We start from the raw sequence: 12,664 nt of genomic DNA on the forward strand, positions 1-12,664 counted from the left end.
GCGGGCTAGCGAGCGAGCGGACGGGTCGCAAGGCCAGGACGGACATGCTGGACAGACGCCATGTTTACATGTATGCTGTATGTGTGCGCGCACGTGTGTGTGTGTGTGTGTGTGTGCGTGTGTGTGTGTGTGTGTGTGTGTGTGTGTGTGTGTGTGTGTGTGTGTGTGTGTGTGTGTGTGTGTGTGTGCGCGTGTGAGTGTGTGTATGTGTGTGCGAGTCCATGTGTGTTCTTGTATGTGTGCGCGCGTGTGTGTGTGTGTGTGTGCACGAGCGCGCATTTGTGTTGCTGTGTGTGTAAGGGTAGTTCATATTGTACTGTACTCTGCTGATCTTGATAATGCTCTTCTCTTGCATGTTTCATCCCTAAAATGTTGGTACTTATTTATAATTTGCATTGTTTTCATTCTGAGGGGTGTGAGGGGATGATGACAACCCTAAAAAGAAACATGGCCTCCATGTTCATGCATATTTTTATGTTTGTCTTTTCTCCGCATATCAAGTTTTTTAACAAGACTCTCTCCTCTACATCTTTCAGCCTTTTAGGAGAGTCCCTAAACAATCCCTTACTTTCATGAGAAGTTACACTTTTATTACCTTTAATTATTTTATTTCGATTGTGTTGGTTTGTCTGTTTGCTTGTCTGTCTGTTTGTTTATTTGTTTGCCTGTCAGCAGTATAATTCAAAAAGTTATGAACGGATTTGGATACAACTTTGTGGAGTTGATGGAAATGACAAAATGAATAAGTGATTACATTTTGGTCCGGATCCAGGCATTTTTAAAAGTGTCTTCACTATTGTGGCACAAGGCGAGTTTTTACCTTCCAGTTTCTAACGGCACAAAGACAAGGCAGAAAGACTTGGAAAAAAATAGGGTGTAACATATTCAAATTTTCTATCAAACAGCTTCCTTGGCGGAGGTCTGCACTCTCATAGCGCATTTATAATTGTATGCTGTTCTGTTCTCCGCGCATCAACTTTCATAACAAGACTCTCTCCCCTTCTGTACATCTTCCGGCCTTTTTAAGAGAATCTCCCCAAAAAACAATCCCTTGCTTTTTTTTCCCCAAAGAAATTACAGATTTATTCTTCAAAGAGCACTGAGGGATGATAATAGGCATACAAACTGTTACACATCAGCAACACAGCCGGTGGTTGCGGAAGAAAGTGTGTCCATTGCGGAAGAAAGTGTGTCCGCCGCCAGCAGGGGAGGGTCCTTTTGCCCTGGGGGTTCTCAGCAGCACTTAGCCCCTCTCTCGTCTCTCTTGCTCTCTCACTCACATGGCGGGTAATTGCCCCCGGCGTTCATGTCGGCCCAGACAGCCGAGCCCTTTGTCGTCCGACCGCCGCTAGACATTGTTGAGTAAGCCTCGCTCCTCTGTATGTGTGAACACACACACTCACACACACGCGCGCGCATGTGCGCAAACACACACTCGCGTGCACACGCACACACACACACACACACACACACTGGCACACACACACACTGGCACACACACACACACACACAGACCCACACACACACACACACACACACACACACACACACACACACACACACACACACACACAAAACACACCCGAGCCACTCTATGGGGCGTCAGTTTAATCATGTTTAAAGCAGTATCGCGTTGCCACTGCGATTCCTGTGCCGCTGTCAAACAATGCCGAATACAGCTTCAGGAAGCGAGATAAGGCATCACAGTGTCTATAAGTCACAGACCTCGACAACACTGTAACAAGCATCATTTTTCAAATGGATTCATGACAAAAGATTTATTTAGGCTGGTATTATCTAAATCTATAATTCATTATTTCATTTTCGTAAGTATTTCATTTCTTTAAGGGGCGTCACTCACTACCACTACTCGCAAGACTGACAGAAAGTAAGGGTATCAAATGTTTTTAGTGTAATAAAACCAGAGATAAGGTACAGTCCTGGAGGCGTTTGATTATCTATCTGTGCTCATAGCGTGTGTGTCATGGCTGTTTAACAGAGAAAGCCCTGCATGGACAACAGTGCGAACTCGGCTCACATGCAGGGTTGCTGCTGACAGCTTTGACCAGGCCCGGGACAAAATCAGAAATTCAGAAAGGGCCCCCCTCTTAACCCCTTCAGATATTACACCTGTTATGAATTTGCTGTTACTAGAATCATTCTAGTAGAATGGCAATGACCAAGTCGTAATGCATTACTAAAGGCCCTGTGCACTGTCTTTGAGTAATATTACATAGTGTAATACTATGGTAGTTGCGTTTTTTTTCAGTGACTATTACAACGTCCCAGTGACGGGACGGTGTCTGGTAAGGGGCTGCTACATACAATGTAATGACGATCCAATTCTGCCTCCCCTCCCATCCCCTTTCGTGGGGCCCCGGCCCGGGACAACTGACCCATTTGGTCGCTCTCCCCCCCCACCCCACCCCCACCGTCGGCGAACCTGCTCCCATGTACACCCCCAAAGCCCCAACCCTGCACGCTTCCCCAGGGCTGGACTGGTAATCTGGCAGACAGGGCATTTTCCCGCTGGGCCGGGGGGGGGGCTGATACTGTTGTTGTGGTCGTTTTCCTGGGGACTGGCCCTCAAATTAGAATGGGACACCCATTGATCAACCATCAATACAGACAGTGGATTTAGCCAGTCAAGATATGAAGAGTTCAGATGCAAAACCCTCTAAGTGCCATTTCAGAAAATAATCTTAATTTATTTTTACTTAATACAAAGCTATGAAAATTGCATATGTTTTTATCTTATTTATGTAATATAACTATTTATATGTATTATCAAGTAGATGAATGTAAACCAAACCAACAACGGGGTTCCCTAAAAATATAGAAGTGCAGGTCTTCAGAAATGGAGTTAGGGGGTTTTGCATCTGAACTCTTCATATAGTATGAAGGTGGCCTGTGAGTCTTGACAAAAAATTCTCGGGCCGCTTTTCGGTCCCAGTCCAGCCCGGCGCTCGCCCCACCTCGGCCCCTTACTGGCCGTCCAGCAATAATTGATAGGGCTCCCCACAGGGGCGGGTGTCCAGTGTCGCCTCGCAAGCTCCACTGCCTGTCTGTTACCACCCACAATTGTGGTAATCCTCAGGCCCATTATACTACCCCTTATTGTACAGAAGAATATAACAGGCCTCTGTCAGAGCTGAATCATACCGCCCGAAAGCTGACACCACGTCGACTGGCAGACACACACACACACAGATGCAGACACTCACACTCACACGCACACATGCATGCATGGGTTCACAAGAGCAGACACACGCACACTTTGACACACGCGCTCTCTCTGACACACACGTCTACACGCACGTGTGGATGAACACAACATGACACAGACACACACACACACACACACACACATGCATGTGCGCTTGCACACACACACACACACACACACACACACACACACACACACACACACACACACACACACACACACACACACACACACACACACACACACACACACACACACACACACACACACACACACACACAGACTCGTGGACGGTCAAAAAAGAGAGGAGAAAAAAAAAGAGTTGATTACGCCCTCTATTTTTCTTCTGGTAAATCTGACCGGCAAGAGTGCGCTGAGCGGCCCCGTGGAGTTGAGCACTCACATAAAACAGGCCAAATGGGCCGAGAAGAAGAGGTACTCTCAGAGAAGGGGAAAAAAAGAGAAAGAAACGAAAGAAAAATGACTAAACACGCGAAGAAAAATAACTTAATGTGCAGCAGAGAGAAGGTAGAGGAGATGGGAGCTTAGAAATAGTAGCCAAGAGAAGAGATTGAGAGTGATGTTGGGGAGAAAGAGAGATAGAACAGAGTTGACAGAGGTGGATGCCTCAGAATCTGGACAGCTCTGAAGAAGAACTAGAAGTAGCAGAAGCAGAAGAGGAAGAGAACACAACAACGACAAAATAAATAAATGATATGATGGCAAGATAACGTGCAACGGCGATGAAAAAGAAAACAAAAGAAAAAAATAAAATAAAAGAGAGAGAGAGAGAGAAATATAGTATATCGTAGGTGGCGAGAGAAAAATGAGTGTGGAGAGGGAGGGAGACGGGAAGGAAGGGGCTGTGTTACCTCAGACAGGAGGCCTCTTGATTGGAGGGAGCGTGAATGCTGTACTCTCATTACGGCCGATCAAAGCGAGGCCAACCATAATAATAGGACTATGAAAGGAAACAGAGTATTCTCTCTTTTCGGTAGCGGACATGGATGGCCTTAAAATAAAGTCATATAAACTATGACTATTGCAGCTGGGGGAAGAATGATGCCTTTTTTCTTTCTTTCGCCCGCTCTCATCTGCATAATTGAAATGCCACACGTCTTAAAGTGTGCCGAGACAGATGCAGTTGCAGATGCACCCAGACACGCGGCCGCACAGACGAGGCACAGACAGACGCACAGATGCTCACGTCAATGCAAACGAGAAGGAATGCGCTTTCGTTTACACCCTGCCTCTCTTCTCATATGCTCATGATTTTATTTGGGAGGACACACACACATATTTGTCCATGTGCACCTAAATGCATGTCACACACACACACACACACACACACACACACACACACACACACACACACACACACACACACACACACACACACACACGCACGCACGCACACACACGCACGCACGCACAGGCACACGCACACACACACACTCAAACACACACACAAATACACACAGAGAGAAAGAAACACACAGTCACATTTGTATTAACCCGCACATATGGACAGGCACACATACACACACACATGCAAGCACGCATTCACACACGCATGCTTTCATATGCACAGTGTTCTATACACACATGCATGCATGCACGCACGCACACGCACACACACACACACACACACACACACACACACACACACACACACACACACACACACACACACACACACACACACACACACACACGCACACGCGCACACACACACACACACACACACACACACGTGCACTGCTGCCTGCTCATGTTGCTCTGAAGGCAGTGCGCACAGACCTGTCAACATTCCCATGACTGCCGTGTGGCGCGCACAGCTCAGTGCGGCCCAGGGGGGGTTCCGAAATTGATTGTAAATGCTGAATAATTCAGCCGGACCCTCCGCCGTTTAAGTGAGTTTCTTTGGTTACATTCAGAAGCGCTTTCATAGCAAAACATGGGAAGATAATCTTCCACGCGGGCCCCAGTGGAGAGGCCTCAATGCCACACATTAATGTGATGGAGCGTCTTCCGTAAAGACACAAGACACACACTGACAGAGGGAGACAGATACACACACACACACACACACACACGCACACACACACACAGCCCTGTCACAAAGGCACATAGGCAAATATGCACACACGAGTTTATACATACACACACACGCATGCACGCACACACACACAGGGGAAGGAGGGAGGGACATGTCACTTTGAAGAGACAACAAGAGATACCTGCGGACATGTGTTCACATGCTCATCAATGAATAGAGAGAGAGAGAGAGAGAGAGAGAGAGAGAGAGAGAGAAAGAGAGAGAGAGAGAGAGAAAGAGAGAGAGAAGAATGCTTACATAGTGTGCATAATGTAGGCTCCACTGTAGGCCTACATGCATACATACTGTTAATACATTCATACGTACATACAGTAGGCCTACATACATACTGTACATACATACATACATACATACATACATACATACATACATACATACATACATACATACATACATACATACATACATACATACATACATACGTGTACATACATACGTGTGTACATATGTATACATGTATACATACAAATAAGCAAACAAAAATATCAACAATTGAACAGGCATAATTTATTATAGGCTATTATATCATTAACAGTAATGCATGCAAGTCCCAAGGCCTCCAGAAGCACTATTTATCAGATGAAGAGGTGTAAGTGGACGTCAAAACATTATGACATTAGACAATACAAACACTTGAAGAGTTCAGATGCAAAACCCCCTAACTCCATTTCTGAAGACCTGCACTCCCTGAACCCCGTTGTTGGTTTGGTTTACATTCATGTACTTGATAATACATATAGATAGTTATATTACATAAATAAAAAATAAAAAAATGCAATTTTGATAGCTTTGTATTAAATAAAAATGAATTAAGATTATTTTCTGAAAAGGCACTTGGGGGGTTTTGCATCTGAACTCTTCACTTATACTCCCACAGCCTAGGATTATCTGTCTCAACAATACAAAAAAACCCATGTGAACAATGTGAGAATTGAGGTGGAAAACTAGTGTGCTGCATTAAACATTTGAACCACCTTTTTAAATAACGTCTGTACAATATTCACCCTTTCGCTAACGTACGTATGTCAGCTGTTTACATAATATCCAACCACTCTAATAATTAATTATAGACAAAAACAAGGTCAAGATGTTTCTTGTCAGGTCAAGGGAAACATTTGTCTAGCTTATTTAAAAATCATTAAAATATTGCCCTCAATCATAACACACAGGCCTTCGCCACAGATCAAACGCGGTGGCGCACGGCTCAATAAAACTAATTAACAGTAAACGCTAAGGCTTACTGCCCCACGGATCTGGTTATACATTTCCCTGGGCCTTCAATTACATCAAATCACAGTGACCTCATGGCCCACAATAAATTTACCTGATTACATTAGAGAACCATGCAGGCAGTTGAAACGAAGGAGAGAGAGAGAGAGAGAAAGACAAAGATAAGGGGAGGAAGCAAGTGTTGACATGCAAGCCAGCAAAAATAGACTGATGGGGTGAAAGAAAGAAAGAAAGAAAGAAAGAAAGAAAGAAAGAAAGAAAGAAAGAAAGAAAGAAAGAAAGAAAGAAAGAAAGAAAGAAGCTAGGAAAAAAGAAAAATGATGTGGCTGATATATAAGAAAGGAGAGACAACAGCTATCAGAGAGTATGGAGAAAAAGACAAAGAAAAAAGAAAGAAAGAAAGAAAGAAAGAAAGAAAGAAAGAAAGAAAGAAAGAAAGAAAGAAAGAAAGAAAGAAAGAAAGAAAGAGGGGGTGGGTGGAGGTAGTAACATTTATCAGTTAGAAGTGAAAGAGAACAGGAAAAAGCAAAAGCAAGAAAGAGAGAAGGAAGAAGAGAGGTGGGGAAAGACAGTGTGTGTGTGTGTGTGTGTGTGTGTGTGTGTATGAGTGCGTGCATGTGTGTGTGTGTGTGTGTGCATGCATATGTGTGTGTGTGTGTGTGTGTGTGTGTGTGTGTGTGTGTGTGTGTGTGTGTGTGTGTGTGTGTGTGTGTGTGTGTGTGTGTGTGTGTGTGTGTGTGTGTGTGTGTGTGTGTGTTCAGTGGAATGGGAGGAATGTGTCAGATATGAGTGCAGAGTGGTGGTGGTGGTAGAAACCCAAGCTGTACCGTTGCCGCGCGGACACGGGGCTATCATTCAATGACTCGTTGAAATTTTAATTCTCTGATCACATTGAGTGCTTTGGGAAGACAACAAAATCTGAACCAAAGATCTTGGCGGTGTCATCATCTCTTTCTTGGGTGTAGATATGCCAACGAGACGAGGCAAGGCAAGACCAGGGCAACAGGGTGGGAGGGCAGCAGAATGAGGAACCAAGTCCGCCCGCTCGCCCGCCTGCCCGCCCCCTGAGGCTCTGGGGTTGGGATGGTCCTCTTAAAGGGGCACCTTTCCAGTCATTTGAAGAGAATATGGGGCATGGGGGTAAGGGACTCAAGTCCCTCTTTGACTAGGGCCCCCAAATACCTTGTAACGTCCCTGCAGGGTGAGGACTCCGGTGCTTGGTGCTGATTTCCTACAGTGGCGTTGGAGGACAGGCAAGCAGCATCGGAGACAGGGTGCTGCACTGCGCTGTGCTGCGCTGGGGAGGCGGGTCTGGTTACTGTCCAGTCCGTACAGCGAGCCGGTGGTGGTGCCGGTGGGGGTTAAGCTAAGATGATGGCAGCTGACAGAGTGGCTCAGCACCGACGTCTCCTCGCCTGTCCATCAAAACCATGCACGAGATGTCGGACAGCTGACAGACAGCTGCTAGCTGCTAATGGAGATGGATACAGGTAGGTGCTAGGGCTGGACGGTTATGGAAAAAATGCGTATCACGGTTTTCTTGATAAAAATTAATATCACGGTTCTCTGCACGATTTTTTTCATAAGCGGCGATTTCTCCCCCGCATCTGAAAGTTTCTGAAGAAAAGGCTGAAATTAAATTTTAAATTAGGTAAAATTCTGGATTTTAATTAATCTCCATTTCTATTTTAATCACTTTTTTGGAAAATAATAGTAATTAAAAAACCTTCTCTCATCAAAAAGTGAACCTTGTGTAGGTGAAAACCATTATCACGTTTTTTTTTTTAAACGGTATACCGCCCAGCCCTAGTAGGTGCTGCTGACAGGTTTGCCAAAGCTGGGGACAAAGTCAACTGAAAGCCCTCCATTCCCCCCTCACCCCCCCAATTCTGGGTCCACACTCTCCCTGGGCGCAGAACCAAAGGATCCCTTGTGTGTGTGTCCTTTTTTTCAGCTGCGATAACACATTATTATGCCATTCATAACATACATAAAATACATACATTTGTGCAAAACCACGGATAACAAGGCCAGGTCCTGTGTTTTAAAAGTGCCCATCATGGTAAAATCCTCCTCGATGACTCATAAGCAGTCTATTTATTTACACCGGCCCCTTTGTTGAGATCTGGTCTAGGTCATTCTAATCCGCCCCCCCTCCCCTTTTAACATTCTCAATGACCTCATAACCAATTACAAGTGTTTTATTGGACCGAGACGGAGATGAATACTAATGAAGCCACATCAATGCAAAGGGGGGATTGTTTTTTGTGTGTTTGACAGGGTCAATTTCCTGTAAATCTCTGTCATCTGGGTGTGACATTTTGTCGTTGCGGGTCAAAGAGCACATCCCGTTGTAACGCTGGCCTTTACTTAAAGCGCAGAGACTACTCATATAATTAACTACTGTATGTGGGAAGAGGCTTTTATTTATTATTTTTGATTTTATTTTTCTGTCTTTCTAATGGAGGAATGACTTGTTGGGATGTTTAACCCCTTAGCGCAGAGCCTATGATATAACCTTACTGTCACCAAAATTGTAATGGCTATGTCTTAATCTGTTACTTAAAGTGGTATTTTAGACATTAAGCCCTGTTTGTGTGACTTCTGGGGTGAATTAGATATGTTCTCATCACAATTTTGACATTTGGTGCTGAACGGAGCATTTGGGTATCCAAGACTGCAGCCCCCCCACCTTTACATTGACTACAGTGGAGCACTCAAGCAATCGATCACAAAATGGCATTAAACTTTCGTTTGCAGAGACATGAAACTCACCGAGTGGTCAGAGGTGGGCAGCGATACGTTGGCTCGAAAATCACCGCGAAATACGCTTCCAGAGAAGATATATTATCATTATTGTCCGTCTTCATTGATTGTATTGGTTTGACTAGTATTACTCCGCGCGACCGGAAATGGGGGTGTGTTCGTTTACGTTCCTATCTATGGTTTGTATGCAAGCTGTAGTTTTTGTAGCCAGTCCCGCTCAAAGACAGCCGTTCTACCTCGCTCCTTGATGTCTACACAAACAACACACTATCGCTACCTACTGGCTGGATGTCTACTGCTATTCAACGGCGTCTAGGGAAAAATAGGTCCACCGAATGCTAAACAACAGTTAGAAGGCATATTTCGCTGCAAATTTTGGGTCAATTTATCGCTGTCTACCACTGACCACGCGGTGAGTTCCATGTCTTTTCGAACGAAAGTTTAATGCCATTTTGTGATCGATTGCTTGAGTGCTCCACTGTAGTCAATGTAATGGTGGGGGGGCTGCAGTCCTGAATACCCAAATGCTCCGTTCAGCACCAAATGTCAAAATTGTGATGAGAACATCTCTACTTCACCCCAGAAGTCACACAAACAGGGCTTAATGTCTAAAATAGCGAACCACCACTTTAAGGCTCTCCGTACTGACATTGCAATGTTGTTATGATGTAGGCGAGTATTTTCAGCAAATAGTGAATGGGCCCACCGGCAACTCCGTCTGCAGTAAGAGGCTACGGACATCATGGGAGGCAGGCGTCCAGTCCAGCCACTCCACCATCACCCCCTCAACCCCACCCTCACTCCTATATCCCTCATCCCACCCTCTGCCTTCCGCACAATGGTTTACCGTGACTCTGGCTGTTACGCGCGGCGAAAGCCAAAGTAAACAAAAACAAAATAGCAAATGTCCAGTGCAGGGGAGCATTTCCCTCCTCCCAATGTCTAATGTGCTGAAAGACAGTAGAAAGAAAGAATGGATGGGCTTAGCTCTACTCTCTTCCATTTTTTCGCTCCAAAACTCCTTTTTTTCCTTCCCTCATTCCTTCTTCTTCAACCTCCCTCACCCCCAGCCATGAGTCTTCCACAGTTGTACCATGTGCGGCGACATTTTTCGTTGCCTAATTGATACTAGCGTCGTCCTGTGTAAAGCTAAAAGGTGATGTTTTGGTAAGGAGAGAACATAAACACGGGGCTGCACAAGATGCTCCCCTGCTGGGATCCCCTTCTTCATGGGAAGACCCCTGGAGGAGGCCTGGAGGCCCGCAGCACAAGGATGGATCACTGCATGGGCCTACGGGGCCCGGGGCCCAGGGCCCAGAGGCCCAAAAGCCAAGGGGGCCCTGAAGCCCTCAAGCCTCCACTCATCCAAGAAAACACTTCATTGCTAATTATATAATATTCTCATATTGTGTTAATTACACTTTTTAACTACCGTACTTTCACATTTTCTTGGGGGAGAAGCCTCTGAGCACTCAACAACGAAGACTGTCTAACATCTTTGCTAAACCACCAAATCTTCTGGAACCTCGAAATGACATGCATGGTGGCCCTTTCTTGTTGCTTGGCCCAGGGGCCCAAGGAGACATAAAGCGTCCCTGCCGGAGGAGGCCGAGACTGAAGAATGAAGACCGAAGCCCACACATGAAGCCGGCTGCCACGGCCCGACTCAAGGGTTAAGATTAACATGATGGCTGTTTTATTATTCCCCATCTCGCCCTTTGACACTGGACCTGATTGTAAACAGGGACATTGTTTTGTTTTCTCCTTTTGGCCCGTTTCTGGCCTGAAAACCAAGCCCTACCACCAGCATCCTTTACTGTACTTTCGCTGTCTGACTGACTGACTGATGAGCTAGCTGGATTTTCCCCCTCTCTATGTTCATCTCATTTCAGATGTGCATAATGTAACCAGGATAGGAGGGACCATTGCTCCTAGCCTGACTCCATGCTACATATTCTCACAACAGGTGGCACGAGGAGAATGTAGAGACTGGAATGGATTTCATGGCCGGCACAGCCTCCTACCGTACAGCCCCAGAATTCATCAACCCCACTGACACGAGCGCTGTCAGCCCATGCTGGATTATAACCTGACGGCTTTAGTATAAATGGTGGTTTGGGACACATAGGACGACATGGAGACTCAGATGCTATCCACCCCCTATCATTAACCCCCCTCACTAACCCCCTTTCCCCCTCTCGATCTGCCCCCATCCCCATCCCCAGATCATCCCTCTCAATCATAATTATCATCTCAATTTACCATGACATTTTCGCACTCACTGAATAAAACATTCATCGTCCTCCGTGTCTCTCCTTACTCGTTCTGATAACTGAAACCGTCATCATAATCATCATCATCGCTTTATTGCCTATTATCGCAGTCACAGGTCAGGTTATGTCCTTATGCACTGGAGGATGACTGTATCATGAGTCTATTATTCATGCTACTGTGCGCCATGGTCTTCTGGTGTAAAGGTTAGCGGGGAATCTTTTATTTCTTGTACATGTTTTGTCCCTTTACGTCAGTACCACTTTAATTCTGTTTTTATTTTGTCCCTTTATTTGCTGCATCCTTTGTGTCATGTCTCCCATATCGCCTCCAGTTCTTCTTGCCCTTGACACATTCCATAGCCCTTAGCTTACATTGTGTAACCTAATGTGAATAAATAAAAATAAAAAAAACATTTGATCAAAGGTTAGTGGGAAGCCTTTCTAAAGTACTATGTCACTATGTGAAACCTTTTAAACATGCCCCTTCGGTATGGTATGCAGGGGCAACCGCTATTCCGACATAACACTATTTCGACATCCGACATTCTGTAGGGTTAGGGTTAGGGTTACGGTTAGGGTAACTGCATGTACTCTCCCTAAAGCTGGGCTTACACTGTGCGACTTTTGCCACGATTTTGCCACGATTTGGCACTCGCACGACTTTTTGTGTGTCGGGCCGATCGCTTGCTCAGTCGTAGGTCAATCGTGAGTCTCGCATCGTTTAGTGTTTATGGGGTAACGACAAGCGATTCCACCTTGCGATCGTGCAATCGCAGGGTCACAAGAAAATCAAAACTGTTTGAAATCCTGGTCGTCCCTCGTGAGTAAATAGCACAGTTAAAGCAGTGCTATGACCCGATTTGACACTACACATGCACAAATTGATAGGGCAGCGCGATTCGCTCTTGAGCACGTCCTCATAGACAGGTCATCGGCTGGGAAAATTAGGCCTTTCGTCCTACCGCACTTTTCTCTGTGGATTACTGACCAGAAGCCCTATTGGAAGAAATTAAATCATGGGGCCACGTCAATTTTTGCTCAGAATTCAAT

Source organism: Engraulis encrasicolus, chromosome 5, assembly GCF_034702125.1.
Source record: "Engraulis encrasicolus isolate BLACKSEA-1 chromosome 5, IST_EnEncr_1.0, whole genome shotgun sequence".
Taxonomy (NCBI): domain Eukaryota; kingdom Metazoa; phylum Chordata; class Actinopteri; order Clupeiformes; family Engraulidae; genus Engraulis; species Engraulis encrasicolus.